Raw genomic sequence first — 13,756 nt, forward strand, 5'->3', positions numbered from 1 at the left:
GATTGTATCTTATTCCCTCTCTGGGCCAAATCTATTGAATAGGATTTACTCAGTCTTCACACCCTTTCTTTTTTCCCTCTACTATAATGGGTCTTTGTACCTTTTCACATGGTGTTTTTATCCACTAATGTCTAGTTTTACCCTTCTTTTAATAGTTTTATTCCTTTTTTGTGGTTTTACTCTACTGTTTTAACCTTGTCTTATACTTACATCCCTTTTATCAAATAATACTCTTTTCATCTGACCTGTTAGAACTATCAATGAAAGTGCTATCAAAGTACCATCAAACACTGAATAATTGATTGCTTGATAAGCTTAAAGTACTATCAATCAAAGCACAATCTAAGGTTGATTGACTGATTGATAAGCAGCATTGCCTCATAGTCACTAAGTACTTTCCCCTCTTCTAACTCATTAGAAATATAATTCTCAATCTGGCCTCAGACTTTTAATAATTACGTAGCTGTGACCTTGGGCAATTCACTTAATCTCACTGCCTTTTAAAAAAATAAACAAATAAAAAAAGAAATATAATTCTCAAGAGTCATGAATCACAACAAATTATAATCACTTTATACTTTACCCTCCTTTTAAGTACCCTTCATTAACACACAATCATTTTGAGTCAAAGCATCATGCAAAGTCAAATTATTTCACAAATCATTTGTACCCCACCTTGCCCAAACATACTCTCTCCCACAGCCCCCCTTTTAACTCCACAACCATGATACTTAAATCCTGGCTAAATAAAGAAATAAAGTACGGATTTAGATTAGATCACATCTGAAAATCTTTACAGCCAACTCTTCTATGTAGGTTCCCACCCTCTACCTCTGTGGTACTACAAACCTTTAAGTATCTTGTAAAGTAAAATCTTTTCGAATTTGGCTAGAGAGTCTCTAAGTACTCTAAGTACTGGAACACTCTGAAGTTTGCTCTTATGAACTTTACATTGAATTGTGTGTTAGGACTGCCTAACATGATATGCCCTCATTAGATAAAGTGCCAAGCTCTTTGAGCAGGACAGACTTTCCCATATGAGAAGATAGCAACAAAAGGAATAGCATTTATATTTTTTTAAAAAATGGGAAATTAACCTCTAAAACTTTCATTAAATGACTTGCCCAAGGTCATGCTGCTAGATTGTCAGAGGTGGGATTAAAACTTTGATTTTCTAATTCCTAATCCAGCATAACTTCTCATATTGTGCTAGCACTGCCTTAATTTCAATTATAATTTTAAAGTCAACTTTCCTAGGTTCTATATATTCTATAACTTAGATACCCTAAAATGGAAATTTTGCCATTTACTAGACAGCAAATTATTTTTAAGTCAAATAAAATAAACAAAAGTAGGAGATTAAATAAATTTCACATTCCAACAAAGCTCACTGTCTCCATATAATGAAATAAAGGTATTTTTGCCATTTATAGTCTTCTTACATAGGTTCTAAAAAGTAGTAAAAGAAATTTCATAAGTAATTTTTTTACCAAGAAAATTCACTGCTTCAGACTTCTGACTATGGAAGTCAGAGAACATAGGTAAAAATCATTTCTTTGATCTTCTATTTTCCTCATCTGGAAAATAAAGGGGTTACCTGAAACAGTTTCTGAAATCCCTTCACTATCTAGATTTATTAATCAAGACTTGCTACTGATGACCTCAACTCTGCATAGGATTAAACCCCTTATAGATTAAAATTAAAGTGGCAACCCTGATCATAAGAAAGTAATAACTTCTTTCTTTGGATTTTTCACAGCTCTTTCCATCATATTATGTCAGTGATGTGGAGTTCAGCTGATTTGGTTTTCTAAAGGCAGCATGATAAGGTTACAAACCACTGTGAAAATGATAATAGTAATGCCCTCAACAAGAAAAAGAAATTAGAAAACATGCAGATTTGAAGGGAAAATTGGAAATTTTATTTTGCACATATTGAGTTTGAGATCTAGCACCAGTGTCAAATGCCCAATTGCTTATTCATGAATAGAGTTCAGGAAAGAAACTGGCATTAAATAGTCATTTGAATAGAGATTGAATCCATGGGAACTGAGTTCACCAAGGGGTAAAATACAGAAGCAAAGAGGGAATATGTCACAATTTTGAGGTATATTCACATCAAAAAGGTATGACTTGGACATTGAAAAAGTAAAGAAGCCCAGCTAAAGGTGTTAGGATAAGAAGAAGCAGAAGAAAGGAGAATTTTAATGGAAACCAAAGGAAAAGGAAAGTATCCAAAGTATCTTGAAGCACCTTAGTAGTTCAGCAAATCAGAGTATTGGGTCTGTGGTCAAGAAGACCTGAATTTGAATTTGATTTCATCTGTGTGACCAGGGCAAGTCATTTAACTCCTTTCTGCCCCAGTTTCCTCATCTATAAAATGGGTTTAATAATAGCACCAGCCTTAAATGAGATTAGGAAAGACTAATTGAAATTATCTTTTTGGAAGTACTTTGTAGAGTATCATTCCTGATTGTCACTGAATAAGCATTTGTTTCCCTTCTTCCTCCTCTTCCAATGTGTTGAATGATTAGGGGTGCCAAAAATTGCAAAAAAGTCAAGAATGATCAGAACTGAGGAAAAAAATACTTAGATTTCATGGTTAAGTGATTATTGGTAACCTTCTCAAGAGCAGTGTCAGTTGAATGATGTGGTCATAAAACCATAAGGGAATAAACAACTCTTTCTAGGAGACTAGCAAAGAAAGGGATTAGAGGGCAGATTATAGAACAATGATTATAAAGAGAAGAAGGACTGGCTGTATCAAAGAAAGAGAAAATAGAAAAGGATAGCTCCATAAAGTATCTTTTAGTCTTAATTATCATTTAGTTGTCTGTGCAGAAATAAATACATATAAACTTAATGATTTACTAATCATTCTTATTTACAGTGATTGGCGTCTGTATAGCCAAATGGCTGAGGCCTCAAAAATACAAAATCTTGTCCATGAAAAGAGATGCCTTCTATAGCTTCCCAAAGTCTATGTTGAGGAAAATGCCTCAACAAGCTGGGATAAGGAAATGCATTATTCTTATAATTATGTTGATTGAAAGTAGTTTTCAGGCAGACATAGAGACACAACCTTAATATGGAAACAATTCTCAAGAGCTTTCATCTGTGATTCAAAATATTAGTTTTCAAAATTAGATTCTTATAGTTGTCTTCCTAAATGTATAGTATAGGCTTCCAAAACAAAACCTCAAAGTATAAGTGGAAAACAAAAACAACAACAAAAAGCAAACAAAAAAACCTGCCTTAAAATTTCTAAATTCAGGTTCAGTCTTTGAAGTTTATTAAAGTGTCCATGTGATCACAGACAAATTACATAACTACCCTGAGCTTCAACTTCCTTATGTATGAAATTGCATGTGGAATGGAACAGATTACTTCTTAACTGAGTGTATGGCACAAAATTGGTGATTAAAAATTTTTGACTTTGAGATGTATCTCTCTCTCGCTCTCTCTCTCTGAATCTCTCCACCCCCACCCCCACCCCACCCCTCTGCTCTCTGCTCTTTGTCTCTGGCTTTCTGTCTCTTTTCTTTGTTCACTGTCCCTCTCAAAAATAGATTTAGTCAAGGAATGAAGGTAAGTAATTGTAGATTGATAGCCTAAGTGACAATCCAAATGAAGATATATAGGGGTTTACTTGCCTAAAGAAATTGATTGTTTCTGTGGGCACACAGTGTGATCTGATTCTTTGTTGGAATTGGTCACCACCAGCTGGTAACTAATAACAAACTAAGGAGTTGTTTGCCAATATTGAGTATATGCATTTAGGTAAATGGCTACTAAATTTGGGCAGAGTAGCTTATTCATTGGTCAGTTTTATTTTAATAAACACTTTAGAACAATGGCTATTGATTGAATAATGAACTATTAACGAATTTCACTAACTATTGATAATGCTATTGTAATATTATTTTAATTTCTATTATCATATTATCATTACACTAAATTTTAATTTGCATATAATCCATACATCACGCAATCTGATTCACTAGCATGTCTCACCACTAGACCTGAGAATTTTGATGATTTTGTAGCTGCTATTCTCAGTTCAGATGGAAAAATGTCAACTCAAAAGTTGGTAGGGCATGACAATAAAATGTCAAATGGCTTATATTGGCAGGTATAGGAAAAAACCTCAGTGTCTGCAATTAAACTGTTGAATTAATGTTCATATTATTATTATGTTTGTCCTTTGTTCTCAAAGAGGACCTTGACATTAGGGAGGTGATGCCATGACAAGTCCATGAATTGGATTTGAATGAGGGGGTGTTAAGCTAGATCAACAGCCTCACTTTCTCCTCCAGAACCATCTGAGTCCAGTGTCCAGATATGAATCAGGATGACTGGAGATGGCCCTGGATGCAAGGCAATCAGGGTTAAGTCACTTGCCCAAGGTCACACAATTATTTGTCAAGTGTATGAGGCTGGATTCAAACTCCTGCCCACCTGACTCCAAGCCCAGTGCTCAATTTGCTGTGCCAACTAGTTGCTGCAGTGTTCATAGACCTGACATTGAAAGGAAGTATAGAGTAAATGTCAATATCTATAAATCCCAATTAGATAAAACAGGACAGGTGGGGTATGACTTGGGCTTGAGTCCATTTTCTTTCCTCCCTATTGCTTAGTTCACCTTTTTCTACCCACCATCAAGTTTTCCAATCCAAGTCACTTGCCAGACTTCTTGAAGGAAATCTTCAGTAACTCTGGGAGATTTAGTTCCAAATAGACATATCATCACCCCAAAAGGGACTTGGTAATACCCCCTTACTCTATTCTTTCTGTAATAGTAAAAAACATAAATCTTAAGCTTTTAAGTGAAATGTATAGTACACTTTTGGAATGAAACTTCTCAACTTTTATTTACTTCTATTTTCTTTGAAATGGAGAATATTTAGATTAAGGACAGAGCAAAAATGAATTAATGGGCATTTCAAATTTAAGGAAGAGAGAGAGAGAGAGAGAGAGAGAGAGAGAGAGAGAGAACTAAGAAAGCAAATCTCATGAATTGTATTCAATAAGTTAAAATCACAAAACCTCAATGAATTAAAATTTGTTGGAGTTCATCTGGTTACTGAAGAAACTGGCAAGTCTAATTTCCTTCAATGATCTTTGAAACATCATGGAAAATAAGAGAAGAGTCAAGGAAATTAGGAGAGAAAAATGTCCTCCAAATTAAAGGGAAGAACATGGACTTCACACTAATAATAGTAAATGACATTTTGATTTCAGGGTTGGAAAGATTAAAGAATTGAAGGAATGATTAGTAAACATTTAGAAAAAGGATTGGGATCTCAAAGGACAAACATGGCTTCATTAAGAATGAGTCATCTTCATCTATCATCATTTCCTTTTCATGCCAGGGTTACTGATAAGGCGAAAATAATAGTCAAATTCTTATGAATCTTTAGCAAATCATTTGATAAAGTTTATTGGGCTTTTTTGAGAAGAAAATGGAGAAATGTCTGCACAAAATAATAGAGGGTTGATTGGGTTGAATGAAAAGATCCAATAAATATCCCTGAATGAAAATTTGTGAAAAGGTCTTCTGTGGAATGTCCAGTGCTTAATACTGTGCTATTTGACACTTTTATCAATCATGTATAAAATCATAATGTATATTGATCTAATGTGATGATAGCATAAAACAAAGAGAGATAATAACATGGTATATGACAAATATTACAGTATATGATTTGAATCTAAAACACATTTCAGATTGACAGAACAATTCAATGAATCCCAAATGTTGAAAATTAAGAGGTGTATATATAAAGTCTTACACTTGAGTTGAAAATAAAAAATCTCATTTAAATAGGTTAGAGAATTGTGGCTAGACAATTTCTATCAAAAAAGAAATATGAATTTTTGTATTATATAAGCTCAATGTCATTCAATGATGTGTGTCAGGGCAATTGTTTCTTCCTTTTTATTTTTTTTATAGAAAAAATGAAGAGACCTACAAGCCATCAATAATTAGCTGAATTTGAACAAATCTACTCTCATTTCACAGATGAGAAATTGCAAATTTTTTGAAATAGAATTAACCTCACTGATAAACTTGTCTAACCCACACCCCAAAGCAACCCCAAATGTAATATATCAGATAAACAATTTCCCCCCTGAGAATACCACTCCCTCTAAAAGACATCATATTGCACTTGTTAGTGACTCTTATTATTAAAAGGTTTTTGTTTTTGTTTTTTTCTTTTGTCTTCTTTTGCCTAACATCAAGCCTAGATTTGTCTACTTACAACTTTGCAACTTCCACCTTTTTCTTGACTCTACTCTTTTGAACTAAACAGAATAGCCCAACCTTTCTTTCTCATAAGTATCCTTAAACTATCTGGAAAAACAAAACAAAACAAAACTATCAAGAACCTTCTGATTCTTCTCTACTCAAGACTAAGCATTTCCAAAGGCTTGAAATAATCTCTGTATAATCTGGAATCAATACTCTTTCCTAAATTCTTTCCAATTACTGATGTCCTTCTTAAAATGTTCTGCTCCAGCAGTAAAACAGAGACACAACAAGGTGAAATCATTTGTCCAAGAGGCAAGTAGGAAATAGCAAAGCTGAGATTCAAAATCATGTCTTATGAACCCAAATCTTTGCTCATTCTGCTATTGCACACTGACCTTAGGCAGTTAATAAATTATCTGTTGAGTGAAGTCAAATCCCATTTACCACAGACTAGAATAATATGACGTTAAAATATAACTGCATATTCTACTCTGCTTATGCTAACAGAGTTGAAAGAAAAAGTTCCTAATCGTAATAACAATAATCCACAATGCAGGTAATATAGAGAGCTGACTAGATTTTATTCTTTTAAAAAAGTTGTAGTATTTGATTTTTGCCAAATTTAATAATTAAAAATGTTTTAAAGCAAAATTGAATATTTACCAGTGGATTATGTTAATGTGAATTATGCATGCTTTTTTGGAATGTCCTTATGAATTTTTAAGTCCTCCAGACAGTCATGGTACAAGCCTATTTCAATGTCTTTTCATATGGAAATGGATTATGAGTTTCTTGTGAATCCTTTTTTAAAACTGAAAGCATTTATATTTTATACATTCATAATCCTTTTTGCAGATGACATATAAGTAGTAATCTGCTTTACTACTTTTGATTGCTTACAAATTCATAGTCTAGAATTTTTCTATATCTTGACTACCTATCTTCCTTGCCTTAGACACTCTCTAGTTACTGTCAAACACCTGAGGTAAATAAGAAGATAGAACATTCCAAGATTGTGTTTAGAGTTTTAAGAGATTGTGCTTAAATGATCATAGAACAACAAATTAAGTATGTAACAACTAGAAATAAATCCAATCAAGCAAATATTTAGTAAGCACCTATTCTGGGGCAGCACTGTGCTATGTATTAGGGATTCAAACCCAAAAGTGAAATGTGCTATTCCTAAAGGAATTTGCAGTCTATTGGGAGACAGGTTCCAATATGTATAGTCAAATAAACAAGGTACAGAGGAAAGGTAGCAAAATCCAGAGTCTAAAAAAACCTGGGTTAGAATCCCAGCTTTTCACTAACACTGTGTAACTTCACCTCTCTAGACATCAGTTTCTTGATCCAGAAAATGAAAGCATTTCCCCAGTTAATCTCTGAGGTCCCTTTGAACTCTGGATGCACAGAGGAAATCAGAAACTAGGATTAGGGATGGCCTTTATAAAGGGAGTAACACCTAAACTGTCCCTGGAAACAAGAAGAATGTTCTAAGTAGAGATAAAGAAGTAGTGAATTTTAGACAAGGAGGAGGGACAAAGGAAAGGCAAGGAGTGTTAAATACAGGGAAGAGAAACAGGTTACTATGTCAAAGGAACTAAATAAGATTGGAATCTAAGGTAGTAGTCAAATTTGTGTAGATCTTTAATTCAGGATATCTTTTTTATTCTCTCCTCAAAATAATAGGTTCTTAATATTCATGAACTTTAAAAGTATTTTGATATATCTATTTGATAAAATTGATTTTGTTTATAATTTCATGCATTATTGTACATAGGAGGGGAAAAAACACCATTATTCTGAGAAGAGCTCCATAAACTTTATAAGAAGCTAAAGGAATTCATGACATATAAATGTTTCAGAATCTCTGTTATAAAAGTGATTTAGAAACATTAAAAGCTATTAAGAATAAATTGCATCAAGATGATAATTAAACCTATGCAAGAGAAAATACATAGTGAGAAGAAGACTGAATACTTCTTTGGAGAACCTATGCTTGGGATACAAGGTTTAATATGATGATAAAGTAAGGAACACAGAGAGAGAAAAATCAAAAATTTGGAGGAGAAATGGGAAAGAGCAGTGTAATGAAAATCAGAAGAAATAAAGTCTAAGAGGAAGGGGCTGGGCAATAGCATCAAAATTGCAAGATGTTAAGGTCAAAATAGGGGACTTAAAATAGATCATCCTATTTTGGGAGTCTATAGATAGTTAAAGTCCTAGAGATCTTCAAATGAATAACAATTGAAAAAAATTTGATTAGACTGGGTTGAAAATTTTGAGACTGTGAATTAAAACACTCTAAGAATTTTTGAGTGAAGAATACAAAATCTGTGGGGCGATAATTTGGGGAGATGGAAGGGGCAAGTGAATTAAAAAAACCCAACTAAAGATGGGAATAGATCTGAACTTACTTGTAGCCAGAGCAAAGACCTAATCAATAGAGAGAGATTGAAGCTGAGGAAAAAAGGAAATTAGTGCAAAGGCTTGTTGTGGAGGAAATTGGAAGGTATAGAATTGAAAGCACATCTTCCAGAAAGACAGGAGCTGAAGAGGAAAGTAAATTGAATATGTCAAGGAGTTTGAATTATAGAGAATGACCTTTATTTTTCTCAGCAAAGTATGAGGTGATTTTTGTCAAATACTGAATAAGAAAAGGTTATAAGAAGTTTTGGAAATTTGAAGAAAGAGAAGATCTAGATCATTTGCTGATAGAACTAAGATAGAGGTTTAGTTTTTTTTTTTAATATTTTATTGTTCTATGATGAGGATTCAGTTGAGGTGAGAATAAGTAAAATTAGAGTGGATCTTTTCAGTATAATTATATAGTTTCCACCAGTGGAATACAAGCTGAATTGTTATTGTTCAATTATTTCTGACTCTTCATGACCTTATTTGGGGTTTTCTTGACAAAAAATACTGGAGAGATTTACCATTTTCTTCTCTATCTCAGTTTACAAATGAGTAACTTAGGTTAACAGGGTTAAGTGACTTTCCCAGGGTTTCACCATTAATAGGTATTTGAGACCACATTTGATCTCAGGAGGTCATGCTGATTCCAGTCCCAGTGTTCTATAGCTACTGTGGCACCTTGCTGCCCTTGGTAGAACATAGAGCTAAGATAATATAATAGCTAAGGGCACGAGAAGACTAATGGCATAATGATATAATATAAAGGAAAGAAATGACATAATATTGGCAGAAAAGGGAGGAAAGGGAATTAATTGTGGAGGTCACTATATATTTGAACTGGTCAACTATTTTTATTTTTTCATTTATTACTTGGAGAAGTGAAATCGATAGTATAAAATAGTCATATTTATAGATAGCACAAAATTGGGGTGTGGGGAGGGTATTAGATAAAATATTGTATGCCAGCATCAGTATCCAAAAAAATTGGCAGACTAAATCACTGTGCTAAATCTTAATAAAATGAATTTTAAATATTAAATTCATAAGACAAGCAGAAGTATGATTTGGTTGCAGTTTGATGAAGATCTGGGGGTGTTGGACCACAAAGACAATGTGCATCAATAATGTGATCTGTTGTCCAAAAGCTATTGGGACCTTGGGATGAATTATGAGAAACATAAAAACACCAGGTACCATAATTTAGTAAGAACATTGACAAAGTGAGGAATATATAAAGAGGAGCAACCAGGGAAATGTTCTACAGTACAAGCAATTTGAACATTGGTTGAAGGAAATTGAAATATTTATTCCTGGAAAAGAGAAAACTTGAAAGGAGAGTGGGGCATGATAGTCCATAAAAATCAAAATTATCTGAATTTCTTTTATCCAAAGGATAACAGAACTAAGAGCTATGCTTGTAAATTACAAAAAAAAAAGAATATTTAGGCTTGATGTCAGGGAAAAATTCCTAACTAGCTGAATTATTTGAATATGAAATGGGTTGCCTTGACTAATAATGGGACACTGAAGGTCTCCAAGAAAAGGTAAAGGGACTTTTTGTTAGATGTGCACTAGAGAGAATAATTGGGTGCATGTATTGTTTGTTTTTGATGACTTTTGTGATCCTAGCCATCTCTGAGGTTGCATGATTTTGTGAATTAAAAGATTAAGATGATGAGAAGGAAAATCAATCCAGAGCAAGATGACATGGCAAAACAGGAAGAGATTGAGGGAATAGTAGAATGAAGGAAAGATTTAGAGGGAATAATAAAGGACAGATGGAGAAGTCTCCAGGCTACATTTTGTATGATTTCTACCCTGGCGCATAAACCACTTCATCCTGGTATTGATTCTAATACTGGAATTCACACATTAGAAATCTCCACCTTTCAGGGTGTCTCCCTTTGATTGGATTGCTCCTCTCAGAAACTCAATTTAAGAAAGATAGAGAGGCTGGCATTTTCTCAGTCCTGTCCAAGTTTCACTCTGGACTCTCTATATACTCTGTTCCTGACTATCTTATACCCACAAAACCCTTTTGAGCATCCTACTATGGTATAAACTCCATAAAGGAAGGGATTGTCTTTCTGTTTGTATTTTATATTCTCAGCACTTAACATTGTGCAAAGAACTGAGCACAGTACATAGTAAATGCTCAATAAATGTTTGTCAACTGACTAAAGGTTTTGACTAGAGACCAAGATGCATGAATACATTTTCATAATGAAAAATTGTGAATGAGTCAAGCACTGGACATTTGAGAAAAGAAGAAGAAACTAGTGAATCATAACAAGAAGTTTGTGCATGTTTTGCCATGAATGAATCAAAGGAATCTAAGGAGGAGAGGCTATTAAATAAAGACATTAGAAGGTCTGGACGAAGTGGTAGGACCAAGGATTAATCCCTATCTTTCTCTTGACTCATTGGTGGTCATGAAACCAGGTAAAGTGTATTTTTTTCTTGACCCTATCCTGAATCATTGAGTTCTTTCTTAAATGGTCATAGGTATACACTTTTAGCACATATTAATTTCCACTCCCCATCTCAGGGTACCAAGTAGAGTTCACCAACTGAGAATTTTTAGACTATCCTCTTTCTATAATTATTTTAAATAAAGTTAACAATGGCCTAGCCAGTATCAGCAGTTTGAGGGTCATTAGAGGAATCTATGCATTTTTTTGTTTTTAGGAAAATAAGAAAAAAAGGAAAAATATTTTCTCCTTAGTGGATAATCGGGGAAAACAACTTGGAGGAAGAGTCTCTGTAATTTTGTTTTTGAGCAAAAATAAGTATTCTGAAAAACTGATAAGACAGAGAGTAGGCAGTAGAGCTGGGAAACCAAATAATTAGCATATAGAGAGAAATTTAAGGTTTATAAATATCTCATTTTATCTTTCTATATAACTGGAAGGTAGCTACTATTACTATTCCAATTTTACAGACAAATAAACTGAGGCAGACACAATTTATGTTCATGCAGCTAATGTGAGTTTGGTACTCAGATCTTCCTAAATTCAAGTCAGGACTATATGAACTGTGTCAACCTAGTTTTTTAAAAAAACAGACAAACACAAATTCCAAAATTCTCTGATTCTATCTTCATGTAGATTTCTCTGTTTCTACCATGTTCCTGGGTAAAAAATAAGGTTTTATATAATTGAATTTCATCACATTTTATCAACTAAATTTTATTATCTATCAATTTGATAATAATTTTTGGTAACTTTTGTAAAAGTAAAAACATGTTAATTTTCATATATTTACCTGTACCACTTTTCATACCCCATACAAGTACATTAAAACTAAGCAGTTATAATTTTTCAGTTCTCAAAAATGAAACTAAAGATTGCTTCCTTGGAAAGCCTAGTTTTCCTATCACAAAAGGTATTAGAAATTGGCTTCCCAGATATAGTTCTGGTTTGAATTGATTTGTTTCCTTAAGATTTCCTTTATTCTTCCCTTCACTTATTTTCTTCACTTTCTTCTTTATTACTGTCGATGACAACAGTTATTTCTTTTGCCCAGAAAACACATGGAAGTAGACACATCTATTTGAGGTTTATTTTTATGGGATTAGTTGTCTCTTTCACATCTACCTTTTAGAATCATGTGCATTGTGCTTGCCTTTTTTATTTCTAAAGTTGCAAGTGATTTCTGTCCTTTTTGCCTCAGGCAGTAGTTCAGGTATCATGATACCTAGACAGGTAGCCTGAAGCTATGGCTGCCTAACATATGATACCCTGGAGATCTCACATATTTCTAACCTTGCTCACTTAATCTGACAGTGCTACTGGCTGATACTGCTGGTCAGATGTCCCGCAGCATAAAAAATCATTAACAAATTTAGAGAAAGTGACAATTTGCTAGTTACTGAGGTGAACATTATTATTACTGATTCACTGAGTGAATTATTTTACCCCAAATCCTCCAAAAGCCCCCCTAAACTGGCCCTGAACAATAGGAAATGGATTTTCTAGAGAGGGGATAACATAGTAGATAGACTGTTGAACCGGGATTCAGGAAGGCACTACATAAGTAGAAGTTCAATAAATGGTGCTGGGATCAAATCAAATTGAAGGACTGAGTTTGAATCTTGCCTCTAAAAATTATTAGCTATATGGTCATGGATAAGTCACTTAATTTCTCTGCCCCTAAGTTTCTTCATCTGTAAAATGTATATAATAATACTAATAGAATATACTTCACAGATTTCTTTGAAAGACTCAAGTGAAGTTGTCTACATGAAGTGTTTGGTAAGCTTAAAGTCACCATATGAATGTCAGTTATTGTTATTTCTGGACAATGACTTCAGATACAGAGACAAGATCTTGGACCACAGTTATAGTACATAAATTAAGAGATAAGAAGACATTTGCTTAAGTGGATCTGATCAAGAGGGATTTAAAATAAAATTGGAGAAGAGGATGAAGAAATACACATTTGTGAAACTCAGAGAGTATGACAAAAAAGAAGAAAAGACTTAGCAAGACTCAGTAATTTAAGGTTCAAATATTTTAATAAAAGACAATAGGAGGGGGCGGCTAGGTTGCACAGTGGATAGAGCAGCCTTGGAGTCAGGATACCTGGGTTCAAATCCAACCTCAGACACTTAATAATTACCTAGCCGTGTGGCCCTGGGCAAGCGACTTAACCCCATTGCCTTGCAAAAACAAAAAAAAAAAAAAAAAAAAAAAAGACAATAGGAAAACATTGAAGATTTTTAAAGATCAAAGATATAATCATCAATAAGCATTTATTAAGTACTTGCTAATTTAGATACAATGAAAGATAAAAATTGCCCATCTTCATGAAGTTCAAATTCTATAATGGGGGAGGCAGAAAACAACAGGTTAAAAGCAATATCATATTGTTTATATGTGCATGAATATGTCATGAGCATGTGTATGTGTGTACAAATAAACATGCATATACACGTTTATTAAAGGTTTTCCTCCATTGTATATACACACATCTGAGTACAGTGTACATCTCTAGCAATGAGAATGACACAATAAGACATCCTCTAGATAAAAAGATTTAAGCTGTCTTGAAGGGAGCCAACAGACTGAATCAAACTGAATTGAGGAG

This window comes from Macrotis lagotis, chromosome 3 (genome assembly GCF_037893015.1).
Source record: "Macrotis lagotis isolate mMagLag1 chromosome 3, bilby.v1.9.chrom.fasta, whole genome shotgun sequence".
Lineage (NCBI taxonomy): Eukaryota > Metazoa > Chordata > Mammalia > Peramelemorphia > Peramelidae > Macrotis > Macrotis lagotis.